The following is a 24,322-nucleotide window of genomic DNA, read 5'->3' as shown; positions in this document are numbered from 1 at the left end:
ATGTTCCATCAGTGGGCAGATGTCAGCTGAGTTTGCTCTGGTTTTCCTCTTTGCTATAACAGGACAGCACTAAGTCCAATGCCTCACAATTGCTGTACCCTCCCTCCCTCAGTGCACAGAAATGCTCTCCACACCTCACCTCACTGCTAGAGAGTGGAGGATGGGGGATGTCAGCAATTCAAGATCGTTTTTTTCTCTCTTCAGTGCCTCTTTCGGCAATATGAAGTTAAAACAAGGTACTGTGAGTGCTCACCTGATTTTTGGTTCTTATGAGGTATTTTGTGTGTGTGTGTGCGCGCATAGATACTTGTTAAATTGTTGTCCTTGTGGGAGTGAATGATCCATGAAGTCTTCTATTCTGCTAGCTTATTCTACCCCTCTCCCCATTATGTAATTTGAATATCAGGTGTATCCTATCATTCACAGGGCAAGAAAACCATGGAGGCCCACGTGCTTTTATGTCTAAATAGGTACAAGTTATTCATGAATCAGGCAAACTCCTAAATAATCTTTTCTTGTACGGCTTTGGCAAATATACCTTCAAATGACTTAGAAGGCCAACTTCAAGTTTAAAAATTCTTGAAGCTCTCAAAATTGCTCATGTGCCCACCTATGTGTGAACAATCCTGCCCTCTCATCTAAGCTTCAGTCACTGCTCATATCTGTAAACAGCCAAACTTCAGCCACCCTTAGGGCCAGGGCACACATGCACCAGAGGTATAGGTACCCTCCATAGGACAAATCTGAGAAAGACATCTATACAGGGCTTGGAAGGAAGCCAGTGTGGACAGGGAATACCAGGGCCTTGGACACCTAGAATGAGTCAAGAAAGTGAGGTAGGCGGTAAAGGTGTACACTGCCTTTTTGTTCACAGACTGCTCACCTGGTGCAGAGGAGCATGGTTGGAATGGGGTTACAATCATCCTCTAAGTACAGGATGAACATCATCCCTGAAATCTTGGTTACCCTTTAAGTCTGTATTCTGAAGGGTCAACTTAAATTAAATTGAGCTTCATCTACATATTACTATACAGTTATAAATTCCAAATTATAGCTGGCTTTGTGTATACAGGCATCTAAATTTTCTAGACTCAAATTTATATCCCCAACTGTGCTCCCAATTATCCCCTTCAACTCCCACCCAGCCATCCTCCAATTCTATCCAACTATTCCCAGCCAGCAATCTTCAATGCCACTCCTAACATGCTCGACTGCACTGTCTCCCTCAAACCCCTCAGCAAACATTTCAGATGAGCTGTTCATTTACTCTCTTCTCAGTGATGAGATCATGGCACATTCTCCAGGAGCAAATGGGTTAATTTATATTGCTGTGCTACTACCTAAAATGAAAATATTAGAAACCTTTCTATTATAAATATGAAGGTCGCTACAAAAAAGAGAGAGAGGGATGTCATCATAGCAAAGGGAGCTCATGAGTATTCTAAATATAGCCTTAGCCAGGGCTTGTACTAAGAATCTAGGGACCTTTTAGAAAATCATTTTTCTCATGTTGCTGCCCTTTGTATCTGACAAATATTGATTTCAGTTATGTTTTGAATAATAACGAAAACAGTGCCTTAAATAGAACTTTAGTCATAAACTGACACCTTAGAAAGTTGAAAGAACTCTGGACTTACAGTTCTGAGGCTGGGTAGTATCCTTTTAGCAGCTGGGTGTGCCTCAGGCAAGCTCCTCAATCTGTTTCCTACATTGTAGAGAGTCATAGAATTTTGGAGTGGGAAGACACCTTTCAGATAATCGAGTCCAATAAGCCAATTTTACACTTGAGAAAACTGAGGCTTGAAGTTATTACATAACAGTCTAATGTCACATAGGTCATTGGAGACAGGTTGCAAGTTTCCACTAAAAATGGTTTGGGCCAGGTGCGGTGGCTCATGCCTGTAATCCCGGCACTTTGGGAGGCCGAGGCGGGCGGATCATGAGGTCAGGAGATCATGACCATCCTGGCTAACAAGGTGAAACCCCATCTCTACTAAAAATACAAAAAAAAAAAAAATTAGCCGGGCGTGGTGGTGGGCGTCTGTAGTCCCAGCTACTCAGGAGGTTGAGGCAGGAGAATGGCGTGAACCCAGAAGGCGGAGCTTGCAGTGAGCCAAGATTGCGCCACTGCACTCCAGCAACAGAGCAAGACTCTGTTTCAAAAAAAAAAAAAATGGTTTGGATGCAGTCACCGACGGGACTCTTTTAGGTCTAAAAGTCATTGCTTTTTAATATCAAATCATTTCAGTAACATCTCAATTAGCACAAGTATAGTTCTCACTAAATAGACTTTCTGTTAAAAAAAATTGTTTTGTAAAAAAATCAAGTTTTTTTCATTAATTAGGAAATCAAGAGAATAACAGAAAGAATTAAGAGATAAACCAAAGAGGGAGCCTGAAGAATTGAGTTCTGGGTCTTGTTCTTGAACATTCCATCATGGACCTTGGATAGGTATTGTCAACTGACCTCAGTAATTTGTCATTATACTTGAATGGGACCAGCAATGACAAAAGTCCTTGAGTGGCTGAGACGAAGACAATAAAAATCTTCCCTTGGAAAGAATCCTAGCATTTTTGTCAGAAGGAACAGAATAGAATGAGGTGGGTGTATATTTTGATGGAAAATAATTTGATCAATCATACACAGAAGGACCATAAACATGTGACACTATCTTAGTACACATTTCCAGGACACACACACCGACGGAGAGTGCCCGTAACTGGTGTGCTGACATTTTAAAATAAGAAAACAGCTTTAATTAACACTCTCTGCTAAGCCCTTCTAAAAAGCCAGACTTTCCAAAGGAAATCTTTAGTAACACACCATTAATAGTTTTTAAAATTTCTGAGTGTTAAAATTTCAAAAGCCTTTATAAGAAGAGGTATGGCCATCAGGCACCATCTGGAGAATACGTTTAATTAAGAATGGTTAATAATGTTAAGGCCATGACTGAGCTGTCTGTAACACCAGGCATCAGGGTGAAAACTGATCCTTGTTATGTTAGCATGAAATGCAGGTAATAGAGCAAGAAATGTCTATAATCAGACTGTTAGCCACAGAGCCCAAGATGGTCATGGTTAACTGGCCTGTCTCGAGCACTGTCTTTCTGCTGGAAGCACTCGGTATCCTGCCTTTAGCCTGGCCCTGGCTGACACATTCATCGCCATGGACCCACTAAAAGCCTGCCCTTGCTGGGCAACATGCCAAGACTGCATCCTTTTACTAGCTCCTTCTCACACTGGCCTGTAGTGGCCTGTTTGCTTGTGTGCATTTCCCATTTGACGGAGGCAGGCCCTCCCACGGCACGGGCTGTGTCTTGTTTACCATTTTATCCCCAGGGTGCAGCTGAGGACTCCCTATAGCAAGAGGTCAAGAAACATTTGTTGGATGAGGACATGGTATGATGACAATCCTGGTTGTAAGAATGAGGATGGATTCCCCTCTTTTTTCCTACAAAAGGAGTAGACCCTCACTTTAGCTAGCTTATTCAAGAGTTTTTATAAGGAGAAGGTTCCACCGGATTCTTCAGAAATGACATTCTTCTAGAAAATGACCAAGAGCTGGGAGAGCTTTGTCTTCCTCTCTTCTTTATCCCCCTTTCTCCCCTTGCATGCTTCATTCTCCTGCTCCTCACCACACAGCAGCTTTCTTACTCTTTTCATCACAGTGCACCTGGCTGCCTCAAGCTCAATTCCACACAACCTTCAATTCTGTTGCTTAAAAGCACTGATGTAAAGCATGAAGATGTATCAAGTCCACCAGGCTTAAAATCCAATGTACTCACTGTAGAAAGTAGGTAAAAGCCTACCACAGTCAAACATTAGTGTGCTCCCATCAAGGGGGAACTGCCAAAACCCTTTGCCTCACATTTGCCTCCAGTCGCCTTCTAGACCAAGATGGCAGACACCAAGACTCAGTTCCCTCTCTCACCTCAGCCCTGACCCCACCTGCAAAGAGCCAGATCTGTGCCTCTGTTCCATGTATCCTCCCCACACCCTCACAGAAGAGAAGGATACAACACTATGGCATTATTTGGATTTACCTGATAGAGCAAAAAGAAGTCATCAAGCATGAGGAATATTTTAGTGGTCAGGTCACTAGTCTCTGATGCTGTGACATGTGTCCAGAAAGTGGTACTAATAGGGGACTCAGTCTCCTCATTCAAGCTTTCTGATTTGCGGTGTTAAGAACCAGAACTTTAGAACCACCCACTAGCTTCCCTCTGCAAATGGCCACCATGGCCCAGGAACAAGTCAAACCTGGAAGGATTGTGAGTCTCATTTCTTGCATTTTGAGGCTACAATGTCTGAAAGGTTCTCAGGCTTAGGGACCATGACGACTTACCACTGTAGGGGGCCATTGTGATAGGCACTCCACAACACCTGGAGACTCCCTCTAGCAGGTTTTGAAACCCATAGTCTAATGACAGCCTGTCATTCAATTACATTTATGAGAAAATAAAAGGCTATCTAGATACAACTTCCATGGAGGGAAGCTTCCAGAGAAGGTAGCATGGGCTTATTGACACTCCAAACATGTCTGTCAAACATATACTTACATATCTAAAAGTAGATAGTTCCCCTGGGCAAGAAGATCCTCTGGCAGACCACTGACATTGTGAGAGGTAGTACTTAGGGAAAGTTACCCTAAACACAGGCACCCAGGGAGAGTTCACTAAACACTAACTAGTACTGAAATGTTCAGTTCACCGATGTTCTCTGCACCGGTTCCTGGTAGAAGTAACTAACCATTACCAATATCTCATTCATCTCTCATTCTGGCTAATGGAAGACTGCACAACTCAGCCCCTTGCATTTGGGGGCTGGAGGGCCATCAGACTAGTTTCTGGCCAATGGATTGATCTGAGGTAGCAAACAGCTCCAGTCTCTCTTCGGCTGCTGTGGCCAACTAGAAGTCCATGTGTTCCAGGTGGTGCAATTAAACGATGGTGAAGACGCCATCAACCATCAACCTGGGCCACAGATGACTGTCACTGGCACTATCATTCACCCAAATCCCATTGAATATGCAGTATATTGAGAATAAACTCTTACGTTAAGCCATTGAGATGTTGGGGTTTTTTTAGTGCATAAAACCAAGCCTATACCCATTAAAACACTCAATCGTCTCAATTAAGTTGCAGGTGAATCAAGCCTAGTCCTTAAGCCAACAAAAAAAGGTTTGCAGAAGGCCTTTGACCTTTGAGCCACCTTTCAGAATTAATAGGACTTCTGGTTCTTCCAGAATTGGGGGAGAGAGAGTACTATGAACTATAAGATTATGAAACATAATTCTAAAGGAGCTTAATATACAACAGCACTTGAGACTCTGCCAATTAATTTGGGACTGGAGAAACCAACCATGGCTAATCAACCCAGAGCATGCCAGACCACCGCCACGAATGCTCATTAAGAACTATCTTCACATTCAGATCAGTGGGTCATGCAACTCCATAATTTCTTTAAGACAATGACACAAAATTGCCTCCCCACTTTTCTGCCTTAAACTGAACACTGCTCTGACCTAATTTCCTACAATTTTGTTTCCAGTCATTTTTTTACCCTCAAACAACCTTATAATTGCGATAATGAGGCACATTAGAGCCTGCAGAAGTTTTTAAGGGGAAATTAGATCAGTTTAGGGTACTGCCCTACCAAATTAAGGTAATTATCTTGAAATTCAAATGCCACAACCAGAATTCAGAGCATCCTACTTACATCCGTGTCACTCCTCATCATAACCACTGTGTTGTTATTAATAATTGTCATTCCAGAAACAAGTATGCCATCAGCCAAGGCAGGGGAAATCACAGAGTTCTCTTTAATTTAAGTCCACGCAAACATGGCAGCTCAGACACCTTAGGACCCAGCAACCATCTTGGTCTCACTTGTCCCTAGGGACTGCACTAAACACTCTCCAGGAAACACTCTATTGCCTTTTCCTCTCAATAGGACTGACTCATGGCCCTCCTCCTACCACTATGACCACTCCTTCTTAGTCTCCTTAATGGAGACCTCCCGTTACCTCCCCTTAGTTATTGACGTTCCTCAACGGCCCATTCTCAGTCCATTGCTTTTCCTGTGTTCTCCCTAAATAATCTTACCTACTCTCATCTACCAAGTACAATGATGCCCAAACTCCCCTCCTGAGATCTCATCTCATATACCTTTGCACCTCTCCACTCAGATATTACATAGACACTTCAGAGCTACATGCTTGAAATAAACTCATCACTCTCTCCCAATCTCTTTCCTCATTGGTGTTCTCTATTCTGTTCAGAGGGTGTACTGATGGAATGTGTACCCCAAAAGACATGTCCACATGGAAACTCAGAATGTAAACTTATTGGAAATAAGCTTTACAGATGTAATTAAGTTTAGGATCTCAAGATAAGATTATCCTAAAGTTGGGGTGAGCCCTAATCTAATGACTGATGCCCTTAGAAGAGGAAGACAGAGGAAAATTTGAGACATACAAAGGAAACGGTCACATGAAAACAGAGGCAGAAATTGGAGGAGTGCATCTGTAAGCCAAGCACACCAAGGATTTCTGGAGCCACCAGCAGTGGAGCAAGAAAGAGGTATTGGTTCGTGAACACAAAAATACAGTTAGAGAGAAGGAGTAAGATAAGATCTAGTGTTCTGTAGCACAACAGAGTGACTAGAGTTAACAATAATGTATTGTATATTTCAAAATAACTAGAAGGATGGAATTGGAATGTTCCTAACATGAATAAATGATAAGTGCTTGAGATGACAAATATCCCAATTAGCCTGGTTTTATCATTACATATTGCATGCGTCTATCAAAATTTCACATGTACCCCATAAATATGTATAACTTATGTATCCATAAAATTAAAAATATAGAAAAAAAATTTTTAAAGAAGGGGAGCAGGACAGAGATATGGAGTGGATTCTCCCTCAGAGCCACCACAAGGAACCAATCCTGCGGATTTTATTTTTTGGACTTCTAGCCTCTGGAACTGTGAGACAATAAATTTCTGTTGTGTTACACCCCCAGGTCATGGTAATTACTTACCATAGCACAGGGACCCTAACACAGATGCCTGCCTCCAGCCATCTAAAACCTGGCAGATGCCTTCCTCACTCCCTTCCCATTCCCAAGCAATCGCCAAACCTTGCTGGCTCTTCCTCCAACACATTCCCCACACCTGCCCTCCTACCCCACCAGTCTCCACCATCCTATTGAAATCCTCACCATCCTTGCCTGGAGTCCCATCAGAGCCTCCACCCTGGTTTCCTGGCCTCAATCTCTCTCTCTCAAGTCCAGCCTTTACACAGACATCAGAAATAACTTCTTAAACACAAAGAAGAGGCCCTAAAGCAGTGCTTACAGCCCTTCCTTGCCTCGCCCCATGCACTCCTCCAGCTTCATCTCATTCCACTACTCACTTCCCATGATCCCCTGGATAGCACCTCAAACTCCTCCAGTATCTGAATTCCTGAGGTTCTCACCCCCTTGCATTTGCTCAAGCTTTCCCTTGGATTGGATCACCTGTCTTTACCCCAAACCCTTTACATCCTTTTTACCTAAATAACTCCTCACTACTCATTTTTGATATTCCAGCACGTATCACCTCCCCTTAAAAATCATCCTCCCCTGGCTGGGACCCAAACACGTCCAAGAGTGTTGGCCATAATACTTACCATTTAGGCACCAATCAAGCACTGCTAATGCTGGCCACAGCACTGGGCCAGGGTCCTGAGGCAACCTCATCCCCTGCAGCCTCACCAGGTTTAACCCTATCATTACTGATTCTAGTGGTGGAGCAACTGGAGCAGCCATACCAATGCATACTCTCCAAATATCAGCTGTCTCCATTTATAGTGTTAGACCTACCAAACTGCATTATAATTACTTCTGTGTCTATCACCCACTAGGCTAGAAACTACTAGGGCAAGTGTGGAGGTCTCAATTCATCTTTGTATCCCTAACAGCCAGCAAGCACAATATCTGTCAAAAGTAGACATTCTATGAGACTTAGCTAGGTGCACAGATCTGAGTGAATTGATGAGTGAATGAACACATGAATGCACTAAATATAACAAGAAACTATTAGCTCCCATTAAATTAGAATAGAGGAGTTGTAGCAGAAAGATTTTGTGTTGATTCGAGGAAACGTTCTGGCAACATAGGACATGCCCTGAAAGTCAGGCAGGCTGAGTGCTCCCAAATGGAGGGTTCGCTCCTGAGGTCCTAACTGGGTGGCTGACCTCTGCCCAGCTGGTTCCGAGGAGCATAGAGGCAGTGCGCTCCCCAAGAAGGAAGTGTCAGGTGACCTATTAGTGGGAGCAGAAGTACAGTGCTCACTGCCTTGCTTCTTGGATTGGGCAGTGATCCACGCGTGAGGGCAGGAGGAGGATGGTTAACACAATAGGGGTTTTGCCAAACTTGGCTGCTTGACAGTGGAGGCTCATTTTTTTACCTTCCTGAGTAGCACATCAACTATGACCCATGTTTAGATGCTTATAACTTGGCCTCCTACCCTAATATATCATAAGAAGAAACTCCTAGGGAATTTTAAGGAGTGAGAAAATGCTGAGGTCCCATCCAGAGGCACTAGAAGATCCCCTGAGACTGTCATGAGGCCTAAATTGTCAGTGAAAGTTTAGCCACAATTACAGGACTTAGAAAATTTCATCTATACATATTTGCACAATAATACTTGCAATTACCTAGTAAAAGAGATACGCTAAATGCCTCAGAATGGAAGCTTGGAGCTCAGTGAACAGTAGAACAAGGCATACCTGACCAGGTGGCAACATGGAGATGAGGTTATCTGTGAGACTAAGGAGGCACTGGAGCCAGCTGACCACCTAGCACGTCAGAGGGTGATATGGCCTACATGAAAACCTAGTTTAAAACAACCTTGATATAAACTATGTGATGTGGTTGCACAAATGTATAATCTCAACACAAACTCAGCGAAACAAGGAGATGAACCAATACACACAGGGCATGCTGAGGGGCGAGGAGCCAATGGCAGCCACTCAGCTACCCAGCTCTAGCTTTGCTGCAGAAGCATGTGAGCTGCCAGTCAAAACCCACCCAGAAAGCAGAGGACTGCAGAGGGGTCCTGGGAGAGAAAGGCGAAGAACAACGTGGACAAGAGTTATCCAATGTGAATTTAATTCCATTTCTGCTGTGCGGCCAGTGATGTGAATTTCTTTGCCATCTCTTCAGAAAATCTAAGGCCAAGTATCCGCTTCTCATTAACGCAAGGTCACATCAGATCTGCTTGGGGGATACTTGGAAATACCCAGTCCCGTTTCAAGATGGGCTTGGGCGAAAACACAATTGCCTCACAGGCTCTTACGTCACCAAAGGAAGACAACTTACAGACACAGTTGTTCCTCAGTATCTGCAGGGGAGTGGTTCCAGGACCCCCAGAAATACCAAAATCTGCAGATGCTCAAGTACCTGACATAAAATGAGGTAGTATTTGCATATAACCTGCATCCACCTGTGTACTTTAAACCATCTCTAGATTGTTTATAATGCCCAATTTTATGGTAGAGGCACCCGACAGCAATAACTTGACTTGAGCATATCCAGAGAATGACTGCGTATGGCAGATGCACCTGAGCATGGGTTCAGCGTTCTGAGCTAAGGATTCTGGGAGTGGACAACCCAGAGATCAATTGCTTCCCTATGAGAAACATCTGAGCCCCCGACCCGACCCATAGTATTATATATAAACTGCATGTGCTCTGTAAGTAGTTGTGGTTCTCCTGCCCAGCCCGCCACCACTGGACTCTCTCCTGGTGTGTAGGCCCTCCAATAAAACCCCATGACTCATTTGCTGCCTCTGAGTCTCTCCTTCAGACTCTGGAACCTGGTGCTATCCCCACTGGAGTCAATAAAGGTTCAGCACAACACCAATACGATGTAAATGCTATGTAAATAGTTATACTGTATTGTTTTTGTTAGGTTCAAGTTCAGTTCCAGCCCATGCTGAGGTCTGAAGGGAGTGAATGGATGAGTGGCAAACAGTAGAAAGAACACTGGTTGGGGGCATAGGTAGAGTGAAATACGGCTTTATTCAGCAGCTTTCTCATCAGCAGCTCTCTCACACTGTCCGCTCTGTATCAGCTGCTTGAGCTGGCTGCTCCCACACACAGCTGCGCAGCCGGCTCTTCCTTGCCTTCAGGGTCAGCAGCTGAACTCTTTCTCTGGGCACAGGTGCACCTGTGCAGCGTCAGCAGAGCAATTAAACCTTTTACAGACAATGGTGGCTTAGAGCCACGTGATGGTCTTCCATCATTATGGCTACATAGCTGTGATAACAAGTGGAGTTATACACCTGTGCTCTAAACTCGCTGAGTCATGCAGGATATTTACCTCAGCCCATGCCCACCTGGCCGCAGCGCAGCCATGTACCTTACAGCTTTTAATTTGTATTTTGTATTGTTGTATTGTTTAATATCTTCAATCCATGATTGGTTGAATTCGTGGATGCAGAATTTGCAGATACAGAAAACCAACTATACAAGGAAGTCAAATAAGCATAGGGTATGAAAAGGGACCTCACTCCCCTTTTTATTCTCCTTTTGGGCTTAGATTCTGTTTATTTCTTAAGGGACCTTCAGCACTGTTTTGTCTAAGCTGCCGTAGCCCTATGGTCCTGTGTTGTAATTAGTTTTAGCCATCAGCAGAAAGCACCTTTGTTTCATATCTTGAAAGTCAAAACCAATCAATACACCCTACACTTTATTCCTCCCCTGGTCAATCAGAAGGTCAACTGGAAAGAAATGCTCCACCCTGGGGATGGTGGAAATCCCTAGGACCACAAAGAAAGCAAAACGCACACTGCCTTCTTCCACTTTCCCCTGAGAAGCTGTCAGAGGTGAACCAAAGGGCACTGCCGAGGATGGCAATAATGAATGTTACAAGTGAACCTCAAAAAGCGGGTGCTGGGACCCAGACGAAGCTCAAACACACGTTTCCGCGTTGGTGCCTTTACATAGCCTGGGGCCCCACTATTAAAAATGAATATATTAACTGGATCACAGCCAACCCTTTTAACTAAGATTCCGATTTGCAATTTAATAAACTGCTGCCACAGTGACTAGTTAATGAAAACTAGAGCATTAAGACCCCCCTCAAACACCTCCTTGCGGGTCTTATAGAGCTGGTTATCGATAGCAACCATTTTAAACACCGAGCCTCATTTCAGAAAGCCTCAAGATCGCATATGGTTTGCCATGCAAGAATTCTACAAAATGATTTTAAGTCTGCTTATAAGGTACAACGCTGCTTAAATCCAAAATGGAACACTGTTTCTATATTACTCCTTCTGGAGAACAGTCATATCCCCCAAGTATTTACCATCAAATAAAATGATGGCCAAGCACAGGCCAAGAGCAGAGACAGCCATTGGGTGGCTGTCAGGCAGCTTGGGAAGAAACTACTTCTGCCATTTTTGTGCAATCCCAAGGAAAGGAAAAGTACGTTCGATAAGAGAAGCAGGAGGTCACGCCTTGGCATTAATAACTTCAGTGAATCAAGCACAGGCTGTGGTCTCGGTTCAGTTGCCACTCACCTCTGGGTTGGAGGAGAAAACATCAAGGTCCAAAATTAATAGAAGCCACAGGCCTTCCCAAGCAAGTCCTAAAGGGGTGGAGCTGATCGGTGGAACAAGAGTGCCTGTGGGGCCGCTGTCCCATAGTACCTGGGTGGCATTGGATTCATCCTCAACTTCACTCCAGAGATGCAGCTAGACAAGCAAGGCAGATACAGCTCCCCAAAGAGTGAGCTCAGAACTCAACTAGATTTAGGTCTACAGACTCAGCCCGCGGGAATCTGTGCTAACACTTTTCAGGTGACTGACTAAGGTAAGGCTGATCCCACTTAACAGTGCTGATGAGTTATTGCCTTCCGCTGTGTCAAAATAGCCTCCACCTGACTTTCAAGGCTCTGCATGGCCTGGCCTAGGCCTACCTGACCAGCTTGATTTCTCATAAGCACCGATCTGCCCACTGTCCTGCAGATTTCTTGTTTTTTTCCTGCTCTCCTTTTCCAGGGACCATCCCTCATGGTCCATGAGATAAAACCATCACATATTCTCTGAGCCTGAGGTTCTGAGTTGTCAGACCCCAGGGCGCCACAGGAATGCCAGCCTGAGGCCTGGGGAAGCCGCATTTTTACAAGGCCTTCATCAGGAGACATTGCTCGAGGTCCAAATCCAGATCCCTCCTCAACGTCGCTCCCTCATGATCCACCCAGGGTTTCCCAAGCTGCAGGATGTGGCCCCCTAGTGACATCAACTGGGGGACTTGAGAGGGAGGTGAGCATCTCTAATGGATTGCAATCAAATTGGAAGTGTCAGGAATTAGTGCAGAATCCCTCAGAAATATCTTGTCCTCAGAATGGTCTCCCTGTTGGTGCACAGTCACCCACTCACAAGATAACGGTGTGACAGGTAGGACCCAAGGTGGGTTGTTGATACAGGAAATTGGAAAATGATGATCTCAACCCATAAGCTCCAACTGTTTTTTGTCTCACACTCCATGTTTAAAATGTTTGAATATAAACTCCTGATATATGTATCAACTGTAGTATACCAATTATATTATTTATTAACTTTATACATGTGTACTACTCTATGAGATGTACCTTATAAACATGTCCAGAAGTAGAAATTAAACGTTACATAGAAAAATAAATAGAAACATAACTTCCAATGTTTGCTGCTGTGTCCATGCCAGAACCTGCCCTTTGGAGATGATGACTCCCTCACTTCTCTGAGTTCCACCTTTTCTCCACCATCACAAAATTCAGCATTTAGAATTTATGATCCCTGCCCACAAGTTTCTCAAAATCTTGTAAAGTGTCTGGTGCAGTGGCTCACACCTATAATCCTAGCACTTTAAGAGGCTGAGGCGGCCAGATTGCTTGAGCCCAGGAATTCAACACCAGCCTGGGAAATATGACGAAACCCCATCTCTACAAAAAATACAAAACTTAACTGGGCACGGTGGCATGCACCTGTAGTTCCAGCTACTCAGGAGGCTGAGGTGTGAGGATCGCTTGAGCCTAGGAGGTTTCAACCGAGACCGAGATCATGCCACTGCACTCTAGGCTCAGTGACAGTGTGAGACCCTGTCTCAAAAAAAAAAAAAAAAAAAAAATGGTGAGGAAACTGATACACAAATATGTCAATATGATACAAGACAGAAAGTGGCAGGATGCAAATGTGAACAAAACGTTGTGCATTACAGAAGCGGCAGCTCTCGGTCTTCCCGAGAGAGGCAAGGAAGACTTCATCAAGATGGAGATGAGTGAGCTGGATCTTGAAGGCTGGATGGGTACATGCCAGGCCACAAACGAGGTGGGCTCTCCAGAGAAAAAGAACCAATGGTGTTCAGCTGTTCGTGCCCTTCAGAATCACGTGGGCACTTTTAAAAAAATACTCTGAACTCCTCCTCTCAGAATCTGACTCAGGAGGCCTGCACAGGGAGGGCCCAGCATTTGCATAACACTCCCATCCCCTTCCTTCCTCACCCCTGCAAAAAGATGGCAACAAGTCATGGAGGAGCTTCCTCTGGGGCTGCAACAGTAGCTAAAACTTGATTTAAAAATCAAAGCTTCTCAGTGTGTGGGAGTACCATAAACATAGAAGCAAGCAGGTCACTCATGCGAAGCAAAGCAATTTTTTCTTAGATTGATACAGTTCAGCCTCGAACCATGTATTAGTCAGCTCAGGATAGTATAAAAAATACCACAACTCAGTGGCCTAAACAATAGACATTTATTTTTCACAGTTCTAGAAGCAGGGAAGCTCAGGATCAAGGTTTAGCAAAGTTTAGCTCTCTTCCTGGCTTACAGGTAGTCACCTTCTTACTGTGACCTCATAGGGCAGAGAGAGTGCTCATGACTTCATCTAAACCTAATTACCTCTCAAAGGTCTCCACCACATTGGAAGTCAGAATTTTAAAGTATAAATGTACAGGGGTGGGGAAAAGGCACAAACATTCGGTCCATAACACGCCACTTACACTAAAGTGGCAAAAGGTTTAATACCCCCAAATGCTGTTTGGCTATATATCCTTTGTAGAAAATGTTGTTAATCATTTCTCCAGCTACCAGTCATTCCTCTTCATTCTTTTTTTTGGTAAACTTCTTCTCATACTTTCTGGGATTCTCACCTTGGCTCCAAAAGTAATCAGTGTAGCTCCTAAGTGATTAATTTTGGGATAGAAATCCACACAGGAAATCCAAACCTAGGAGGGACAGAGACTTCGGAGACTTTGGCTGGGACTGCTAATGGAGAGACTAGTATCTTGTGTAATATTGACATATTTCCTTTCCCATTCCTACCTGAATGATGAGCTGGATAATGGTAGACAGCCTGTGGCAGTCATCTTGCCGTTGTGGGATGGGGAAGGGGCCTTTCTGCGAAATAATTCATATAGGAAGTAGAGCTCATAACTGGAAAGGAAGCAACCAGGGCATGGTAACAATGCCAGAGCCCTGGAGTCTGGTCCACCTTTTCCGTTATGTAAACAAAAATTTTTCTACTTTTCTTTAGGCCAGTTGGAGTTGCATTTTCTATTACTTACAAATGCGAGGGTACTAATGATACATCTTCCATGTCCCAGACACACCGTGAGCTAACTGGAAACTCCTAGCTCCTCTAACGTCTATGAGCATGGTAGGAACTTGGTAATTTTTTACTGATTAAGTGAACAAGCAATTCTTTTCCAAAGCAGAAACATACAAGTTACAATGGAAAATTTTATCTTTCCAAAGAACGATTTTAGACACAATTATCATTGTTTACATGATCATATGTTTAAATCCACTTTCTTTAGCGTTTAAAAAAGAAACTATAAAATGTAAATGGCCAAAATGTATTTGTTCTGTATACACAATATATGTGATAAACTGAAGTTATGAGAGGTTCCTCTGATCTTCACTAATCCGATTCTATAATTTTCTAAGATTCCCTTCCAAAACCCAAATGTAAAATTAAGATTAAGGGGTCATTATGATTAAGTTCAGTTAAACATTCATCCATTCCACAGTAAGTCAACCAATAGGGACAGTGTGATTTTAAGTACCAAACCCCATACCAAGCATTAGATTCATGGACCAAATGTAGATGTCTTATAAACTATGATGAAACTAGACTTGATAAGCAAAGGAGAAGAATGAATTATACCACATTGTTCCAGGCATTTTGTAGAAAAGAATTCTGTCCTATCTGCAAAATTAGCCTTCAAGCCCTCTAAGATCCCTTCCAACCTAAATTTTAATTACTATTTTCAATGTTTCCACTTCCTATTTTGTAAGTTTTATAAAACTGGGGAAAAATATAATAAAAAAGATTAAAAGATAGTAATTCCTGGGTTGTCTAGGGGCAAACATACTATATTAGGATTCTTTGGTTGTAATTGACAGAAACTCAATTAGAATAGTTTGGGCAAAAGAAGGAAGCCCATTGGCTCACATTAAACACATTGTCCTTGCTAAAGGTGGGGAGAAACTAGAGACTCAAATGTTTTGGGAACTCTGTTTTCACCTTGTTCTCAGCAAGTATACTCTATTATTTCAGAGTAGCTGAGTCCTGAGGTCAGATGCAGAGCTGCCAGCTTCCCTAAACTTAATTTTCATAGCTTTTGACCAGAAGAAGAAAGACTCCATTTCCAGTCTAAATCTCCCAGGAAGAACTCTAACTGGCCAGGTTAGGTTCAATGGAGGGCAACCAAACATCCCACTTTGCCTTGGACTGAGGAGGTTCCTGAGACATGGGACTTTCAATTTTGGAACTGGAAAAGTCCAAGCAAACCAGAACAAGTTTAACCCTAGTTTAAAGCCACCTCCTAACCAATTACTGTGGCTAGCTGTTGCCAGGGAGTTGGAATTTACAGGCCCGTTCAGACCTCACAGTGGGATGAGGGGAAAGAATGATTTCCATCATGAAGGTTAGACATGACCACTAAAATGTGATTACTGTCAGTCAGGCAGCTGCTCCAATTTGTTTCTATCATATATACCTACTAATTTGGCAAGTATTCCTGAAACCATTCCAATCAAATAAACTTATCATGGAATTTTAATTTCTTAAACTCACCACAATGAATCATTTCCATTACTGCTTCAGTGTAATAAACACTACCCTAATGAACCGAAATAGTTAATACACAGCTTAAATCACCTCCATATCTAAGAAGCCCAACTAATTTCTTAGAAACTATCCCACTAAGTACTACATTAATCATTTGTCATGTCTTCAAAACTACTATACTCTGTCAAAACACATCTTATAGTTTGATATTAAACAGTCTGAAGCATTTGTAACAATATAACACATGCATACTGTCAAATTGCATATTTCACCTTCTAGCAATTTTCTTTTCTTGAGAACTTAGTTTCTCCTCCAAGCGCTTTAGAATTGCTTGAATTCTTTAGCTCATTCTTTCAGGAAATAGAATTAATATTTAAAGGCAGTAACAGGGTAATTTCAAGAATGTCTTAGTAATAAGCAGAGTTCTCATAACATAAATTACCCTAACCTTTTAGTAGTCTTATTCCCTTTTCCAAGTCACACAATCAAGATAAGCTGGGAAAGGGGAATTTCAATTATATTAAATCTCCCAGGAACACTTAGGTTTGCTGAACAAAAATGCAAAGTCAACAAATGCAGAGACACATGGACATATCTCAGTTGTTGTAGGTAGCCTGTGCTTTTAAGAAAATAGATTCAGTACCACGTGAGCAAAGTAGTATAAGAAAATATCCTGGGTCATGAAGGCACAAAAAGTCACAACTGCCTACAGCTCTCCCACTCTCAGAATTTCAGCTGACCACTTTTGTTCCAGTTGTACAAATTGTTAGAGTACTCACTCTGGGGACCACTTATTGTCTCCACTGATGTCTCTAGCATGAAGGATCTTTTTCTCCTTTGATTCAACAGATTCAAGTTAGATATTTCTCCAAAGAATATTTAGTAGAAAAATAAAGGCAAATAAGCAGAAGAATATAAAAAAGGACAGATAAGGATATATTTACAGAGTAAAAGTGCTTTGTTCTGAGGTTGCTGAAATAAGAAAGGTCTTGGGTGGGCATTGTTGTTCGTGCCATTAATCCCAGCACTTTGGAAAACTGAGGCAGAAGGATCACTTGAGGCCAGGAATTTGAGATCAGCCTGAGCAACATAGAGAGATTCCATCTCTACACAAAATTTTTTTTAAAAAAATTAGCCAGGCATGGTGGTGGCACACCTATAATTCCAGTTACCTGTAGGCTGAGGCAGGAGATTGCTTGAGCCCAGGAGTTCAAGGCAGCAGTAAGCCATGATCATACCACTTCACTCCAGCTTCGGTGACAGAGAGAGAACAAAAAGAAAGAAGAAAGAAAAGAAAGAAGGGAAGGGAAGGGAAGGGAAGGGAAGGGAAGGGAGGGGAAGGGAGGGGAAGGGAGGAGAGGGGAGGGGAGGGGAGGGGAGGGGAGGGGAAGGGAAGGGAAGGGAAGGGAAGGGAAGGGAAGGGAAGGGAAGGGAAGGGAAGGGAAGGGAAGGGAAGGGAAGGGAAGAAAGGAAAAGAAAAGAAATAAAAGGTCTTACCTCCTTCTGGGAAAAATCAGGTCCCCCTTGTCCTCGGCTCTAGAGGACTTAGATGACACACTACTCACAACCCTAGTAGAAGACCCGAGGCTCACATGTTCCCTAACCCATTTCATCTCACACCCAGCCTTTTCACAAAAATCAAACAAGGCTAGGTATACTAGAAGTTGGAAGAGAGAATGGGGGAAGTACATCCTTGAGAATGGACAGAAAGGCCTAAAAAGAAACAGAAAGTCTTAGAAAAGAAGGAAAGATGAGATAACAGATTATGCATCAGCATAAAAAAAAGTAGCACCAGCCTCAAGCCTAGAAAGCAATCAAGACATCCTGATGAGCACAGTGAGCCTGGGGGATGGAAGGAGTCCCCACAGTTGGGCAGGGGTAGAGCCCCCACTGAGTCCAAGGAGGGTCAATGGATCTACCATTCTAGGGTCTGGAGGACAGTGACCATCTTCCCACAGCTCCACTAGGCAGGGTCCCAGTGGGACTCTGTGTGGGGGCTCCGACCCCACATTTCCCCTCTGCACTGCCCTAATAGAGGTTCTCTGTGGGAGCTCCACCTCTGCAGCAGGCTTCTGTCTGGACATCCCAACTTTTCCATACATCCTCTGAAATGTAGGTGGAAGCTCCCAAGCCTCAACTCTTGCACTTTGTAAACCCACAGGCTTACCATCATGTGGAAGCCTCAAGCCACCAAGGCTTATGGCTTTCACCCTCTGAAGTAGCAGCCTGAGCTGTACCTGGGCCTCTTTTAGCCAGGACTGGAGCTGGAGTAGTTGGGAAGCAGGGATTCATGTTCCAAGGGGGCCTAGGCCTGGCTCATGAAACCATTCTGTCCTCCTAGGCCTTTGGAGTCGTGATGAAAGGGGATGCTGCAAAGGTCTCTGAAATGCCTTGGAGGCCTTTTTCCCATTGTCTTGGCTATCAGCACTTGGCTCCTTTTTACTTATGCAAAACTTTGCAACCTGCTTGAAACCTCCCCAGAAAATGGGCTATTCTTTTTTACCACATGGCCAGGCTGCAATTTTCCAAACTTTTATGCTCTGCTTCCCCTTTAAATATAAGTGCCACCTCCTGAGTTCAAGTGATTCTCCTGCCTCAGCCTCCTGAGTAGCTGGAACTACAGGCGTGCACCACCATAACCGGCCAATGTTTTTGTATTTTTAGTAGAGATGGGGTTTCACCATGTTGGTCAGGCTGGTCTCGAACTTCAGACCTCAAATGATCTGCCTGCCTCTGCCTCCCAGGTCATTTCTTTGCTCATGCACATGAGCATAGGTTATTAGAAGCAGCCAGGCCACATCTTGAACACTTTGCTGCTTAGAATTTAATCTCCCAGATACCCTAAATCATCTTTCTCAAGTTCAAAGTTCCACAGATCCCTAGAGTAGGGACACAATCCAACCAAGCTCTTTGCTAAAGCATAGCAAGAGTGACATTTACTCTAGTTTCCAGTAAGTTCCTCATTTCCATCTGAGACCTCCTCAGCCTGGACTTCACTGTCTACATCACTATCAGCATTTTGGTCACAATAATTTAACAATCTTCTAGGAAGTTCCAAACTTTCCCTCATCTTCCTGTCTTCTTCTGATCCTTCTACACTCTTCCAACCTCTACCCATTACCCAGTTCCAAAGTCACTTCCATATTTTCAAATATCTGAAATTGCTATACCATTGCAGGAGTAGCAATGCCCCACTCCTCAGTACCAATTTTCTGTATTAGTTCATTCTCACATTACTATAAAGTAAGACCTGAGATTGGGTAGTTTATAAAGAAAATAGTTTTAATTGGCTTATGGTTCTGCAGGCTGTACAGGAAGCATAGCAGCTTCTGTTTCTGGGGAGGCCTCAGGAAACTTACAATCATGACAGAAGGTAAAGGGTAAGCAAGCACATCTTACATAGCCAGAACAGGAGGAAGAAAGAGAGAGGGAGGGGCTACACACTTTTAAATAACCAGAGCTTATGAGAACTCACTCACCATCGTGAGAACGGCACCGAGAAGATGGTGCTAAACCATTCATGAAGGATCCACCCCCATTATCCAATCACCTCTCACCAGGCCCCACCTCCAACACTGGAAATTATAATTCAACATGAGAATTGGGTGGGGACACAGACCCAAACCATATCACAAGCCATATCACACACACATACACAATATGGAACAATACACTCTAACGTTTTAAAAGTGATCTTAGGGTATAAATAAGGTGGGGGTTTTTTCTTATTCTTATTTATCTGTGTATTCTAACTTTCCAGGATGTTCACTTGCTGCATTTGCAATAATGAAAATTATATTTTAGATAGAAAATAAAATCCATTTAGTACTTTCATTTTGAGCAGTATGAAAGAATAGATACTCTAGCCAACACTCCCACTGAAACAACTAAAGTGCTAAATAAAACATAAAACCCCCTTTTAAACTTTGTAGTCCATTTTCACATGGCTGTAAAGAACTGCCTGAGACTGGGTAATTTATAAAGAAAAGTGGTTTGATTCACAGTTCTGCATGGCTGGGGAGGCCTCAGGAAACTTATAATCATGGGAGAAGGTGAAGGGGAAGTAAAGCATATCTTACATGGCGGTAGGAGACAGAGAGTGATGGAGGAACTGTCAAACACTTTCAAACCATCAGATCTCATAAGCACTCACTCACCGTCACGAGAATAGCATGGTGGAAACCACCCTGATGATCCAATCACTTCCCGCCAGGTCCCTCCCTCCCTACAATTTGAGATGAGATTTCATGGAGATGCAGAGCCAAACCATAACAAACATATTAATAAAAGAGGAAAAAAAAAAGACTTATCTAAAGTGAAAAAAAGTAACAAAGGAAGCCAGTAAATTTACGTCAGTTGGGTGCATGTTAAAATTTTTAGAGTTGACACTAAAAGAATAGAAAAAGAGTGTAGAACTACTAAACTAGTAGATGAAAAATAGAATGGGGCAGGAGAATCGGAAAGAAAAAAGAAGAAACAAATAACAAAGGCAAAAGTATATGGTAAATATTTACCCAAATATATGCTATGATAATAATGTAAGTGAACTAAAGGATTCAGTATAAAAATGAAGATGATCAAATTGGATTAAAACATCTAACTACCTAGTTTACAAAAGGCACATATAAAAGGATACACGAAGTTTCAAAGAAAAAGGATAGGAGAAAAATCAGAAAAATGGTAGCCAAAAGAAAGCTGTCATCACTCTATTAGATGTTTTATAGACTAGCTAGGTAGATAGATAATATATAAATATATAATAAAGATACACACACATATATGAATTTACATATTAGGTATACGAAAGAGGCTGGGCTTTGTGGCTCATGCCTGTAAACCCAGCAATTTGGGAGGCCAAGGCAGGTGGATCACCTGAGGTCAGGAATTCGAGGCCAGCCTGGCCAACATGGCAAAACCCATCTCTACTAAAAATATGAAAATTACCGGGGCATGGTGGTGCATGTGTGTAATCCCAGCTACTTGGGAGGCTGAGGCAGGAGAATCGCTTGAACTTGGAAGGCAGAGGTTGCAGTGAGCCGAGATTGTGCCACTGCACTCCAGCCTGAACGATGGAGTGAGAATCCACCATAAATAAATAAATAAATAAATAAATAAATAAATAAATAAATAAAAGATATATAAAAGAGAGCAAAAGGCATTTCTAAATATAGGATTAAAACAAAATAACAATTTTTAATTTACCAGGAAGATACAATAATTTGAAATCTGTAGGCAACTCTTAAAATAGACTCCAAAGACAAAGCAAAAATGACAGAACAATGGGAGAAAAATTCAAATCAACAATCATATGGGAAGTTTTCTCATACCTCGTTTAGCAATTGATAGATAAAATAGACAAAAATATGTATGTATATGTATTATTAAAGCTGGAACAGATTTGAACACTATAATCAATAAGATTTATTTAAGGGGCCTGCAAAGAACATTACAGCCAGAAAATTGGGAGATACAAACACTTCTCAAGTGTACATGAAATATTTATAAAAATCAACAACATATTGGGCCATAAAGCAAATTTGAACATATCTTAAAGATTTGGGTTGTACAGACCACAGTGCATTTGTTAGAAATCAAATAAAGAGATAAGAAAAAAATATTTTATTTGTATAACCATAGAGTTCAGACTGCAATAAATCTAGTTATAGTCTGGCGGGACAAGCTGGCCATACAGAATCGTCTTTAGGGTTCTAATAAATGAGTATCCGTGAACCGCCACCAATCATCCAGGACAAAATTAATGTTTCAGTCTGTGCACAAAGGGTTGATTTGGACTTCACAGGATTATTTTTCTTTGAAACGTGGGAAACCGTCTGTTCCTATGCAATTCATAAAGCTATCTGGTTCAACCCATGCTTTCCCAAGTCAGAATGTTCTTTCTCACAGCCCAGCAAGATAAAGTACTCAGGACAGCTGGATTTTAAGAACACCCTTGTGATTTGTGTCTTTATTGGGATAATCAGAGAAAATCACTACATTTAGGTCTTCTTTCATATTTTATGTACTTAGGATACAGCTCTAAGTACTAGCACCAGAAAATACAAATTGGGTGCAGAAAACCCGGGTGCATGAACATTGCATGTTTAAACCAAGCTAAAAAGAGAATTTGTAGCCAAACTACAATGGAACTTATTGACAATGGCTACAGAACTGCTATGTGGTAATTTTATGTTTGACATGATATGTCGTTCTCTCTACTTTTATTTGGAAAATATTCTGGACCTTGGAAAAGATGAGTGTAAATTTAACTATGTGAGGTTAGAAGTACCCCTGGGAGCCCTGTGGTCAGCAGACTCTTCAGGTTGTAACTAGAACTATGAATCACCATTCTGGACACATTGAGGGTTTTTAGGTCTGTTTCTATTGATTTACACAACACTCTAGGAGAAATCACAGACTCAGAGATAATACCCTTTACCTTGAACCGTTTCATCTCCAGGTGCAAACAGAACCCCAGGAAATTGTTAAAGGATGTTATTGTAGGATATTGAGAAAAAGGGTCATGTGCATCGAACAAGAGGTGACAAGATGACAGAAAAGGAATGGAAGAGGATAGTGAGTTTCAAAGTGAGTTGGAGAGTAACCGTGTACATTTGGCTCTTGGCTAGAACCAGACTACAAGTTACTCAGTGGGTAACTAAGACTGAAAGAATCTTGTTATTGCTTGCCCTATCTGAGCTACTTTGTTCACAAGCAGGAACAACAGTGGGGCCGGCCTTAGTGCAGTGCTTCCCGAGCTTCTTCACGCCATGGACTCAGAGAAGGATGATTCCTGTTCAGTGCACCGTGGGAGGCTGCCAGCCACCTGGACCAGCCTAGGCCCACTCTCCAGCCCAGGTCCTGCCCTGCACACACCCCAGGCTGGAAGAGATCAATATTGAGTCCAGTATTGAGAAGTTGATGTTAGGACCCCCAAATGAAGAGCTGTCTTACAGGTATCTCAAACTTGGCATCCAAAGCCCAACGCATGGGCTTCCCCGCATCGTCTACTTCTCCCACAGAGTTCCCACCGCAGCAGGCGGCAACTCCATTCTCCCAGTTGGCCAGACAAGAGCTCTGAGGTTGAATCCTGACTCAGCTCCTCTCCTTACACCCTGTTATGGGCTGAATTTGGTTTCTCAAAAAAGATATGTTGAAGTCCTAGCCCCTAGTACCTCCAGATATGGTCTTATTTAGATGAGAGTCATTACAGAGGTCATTAGCGAAGTTTAGATAAGGCCATACGGAGAAGGGTGGATTTCTCATCCAGTAGGACTGGTGTCCTTATAAAGGGTGGAAATCTGAACACAGACAGGCACATAGGGGAATGCCACGTGAAGATGAGGCAGCGATCAGGGTGACGCTTGGAAAAAACCAGCAAAGACTGCCCACAGCCCACCAGAGCCTGGAACAGACCTCGCAGCCCTCAGAAGGAACCTGCCCTGCCAACACGTTGATTTTGGACTTCTGGTCTCCAGAGCTGTGTAACAATCAATTTCTATTGTGTAAGCTGCCCAGTGTGTAGTATTCGGTTCCAGTTGTTCTAGCAAAGTAAAACACACTCCTCATTCAGTCCAACAGCAAGTCCTCTGAGCACTGCCAGGCTCAGAGTATGGTCATTCCATCCTGCTCCTGGGGAGGCTCCCACGATCTGGCCCCTCAGTACCACTTCCAGCTCACAGCCTCACTCCCCTGTCTTCCTTGGTCATCCCTCGCACGCCTCCCACTCAGAGCATTGGCATGGTGCCTGCTGTTCCTCCACCTGGCACATACTTTTTGCAGGGATCCATGGGCCTGGCTCCCTCATCTCCCCCAGCTCTCATCTTCCCAGTGGGTCCTTCTGGATCACTCCACAAAGCCACAGTGCCCCTCCCCAACCCTCAGCACTGACCCTCTACCCTCTTTTCACATACTGTGCATTTTGATTCCTCTTCACTGTGCAGCTCACCACATCAAGTGGTGACATTTATGAAGCTGGGGAATCTTATCTGCTCTTTTCACTGCTGTAGTCCTAACACATAGACAGTCCCTTAATTTATAATTATGGAATGATTAAAGGAATGAATGCTTCTCAACATCCACGACCTCCTACTCAGACCCAAGGGAACAACTCTCTACTTGTACCATGGTGCTTCTATAAAGCCTGGCCCTGGTGGGTGGGGGCTGCAAACCTTGGCAGCAGAAGAGAAGGGTTGCCTGCAGCATTCTAATCTGCTAAAAGGCCATGCAAGT

The sequence above is a fragment of the Macaca nemestrina genome, chromosome 6 (assembly GCF_043159975.1).
Source record: "Macaca nemestrina isolate mMacNem1 chromosome 6, mMacNem.hap1, whole genome shotgun sequence".
Classification (NCBI taxonomy): domain Eukaryota; kingdom Metazoa; phylum Chordata; class Mammalia; order Primates; family Cercopithecidae; genus Macaca; species Macaca nemestrina.
Note: the sequence above shows the minus strand (reverse complement) of the source record.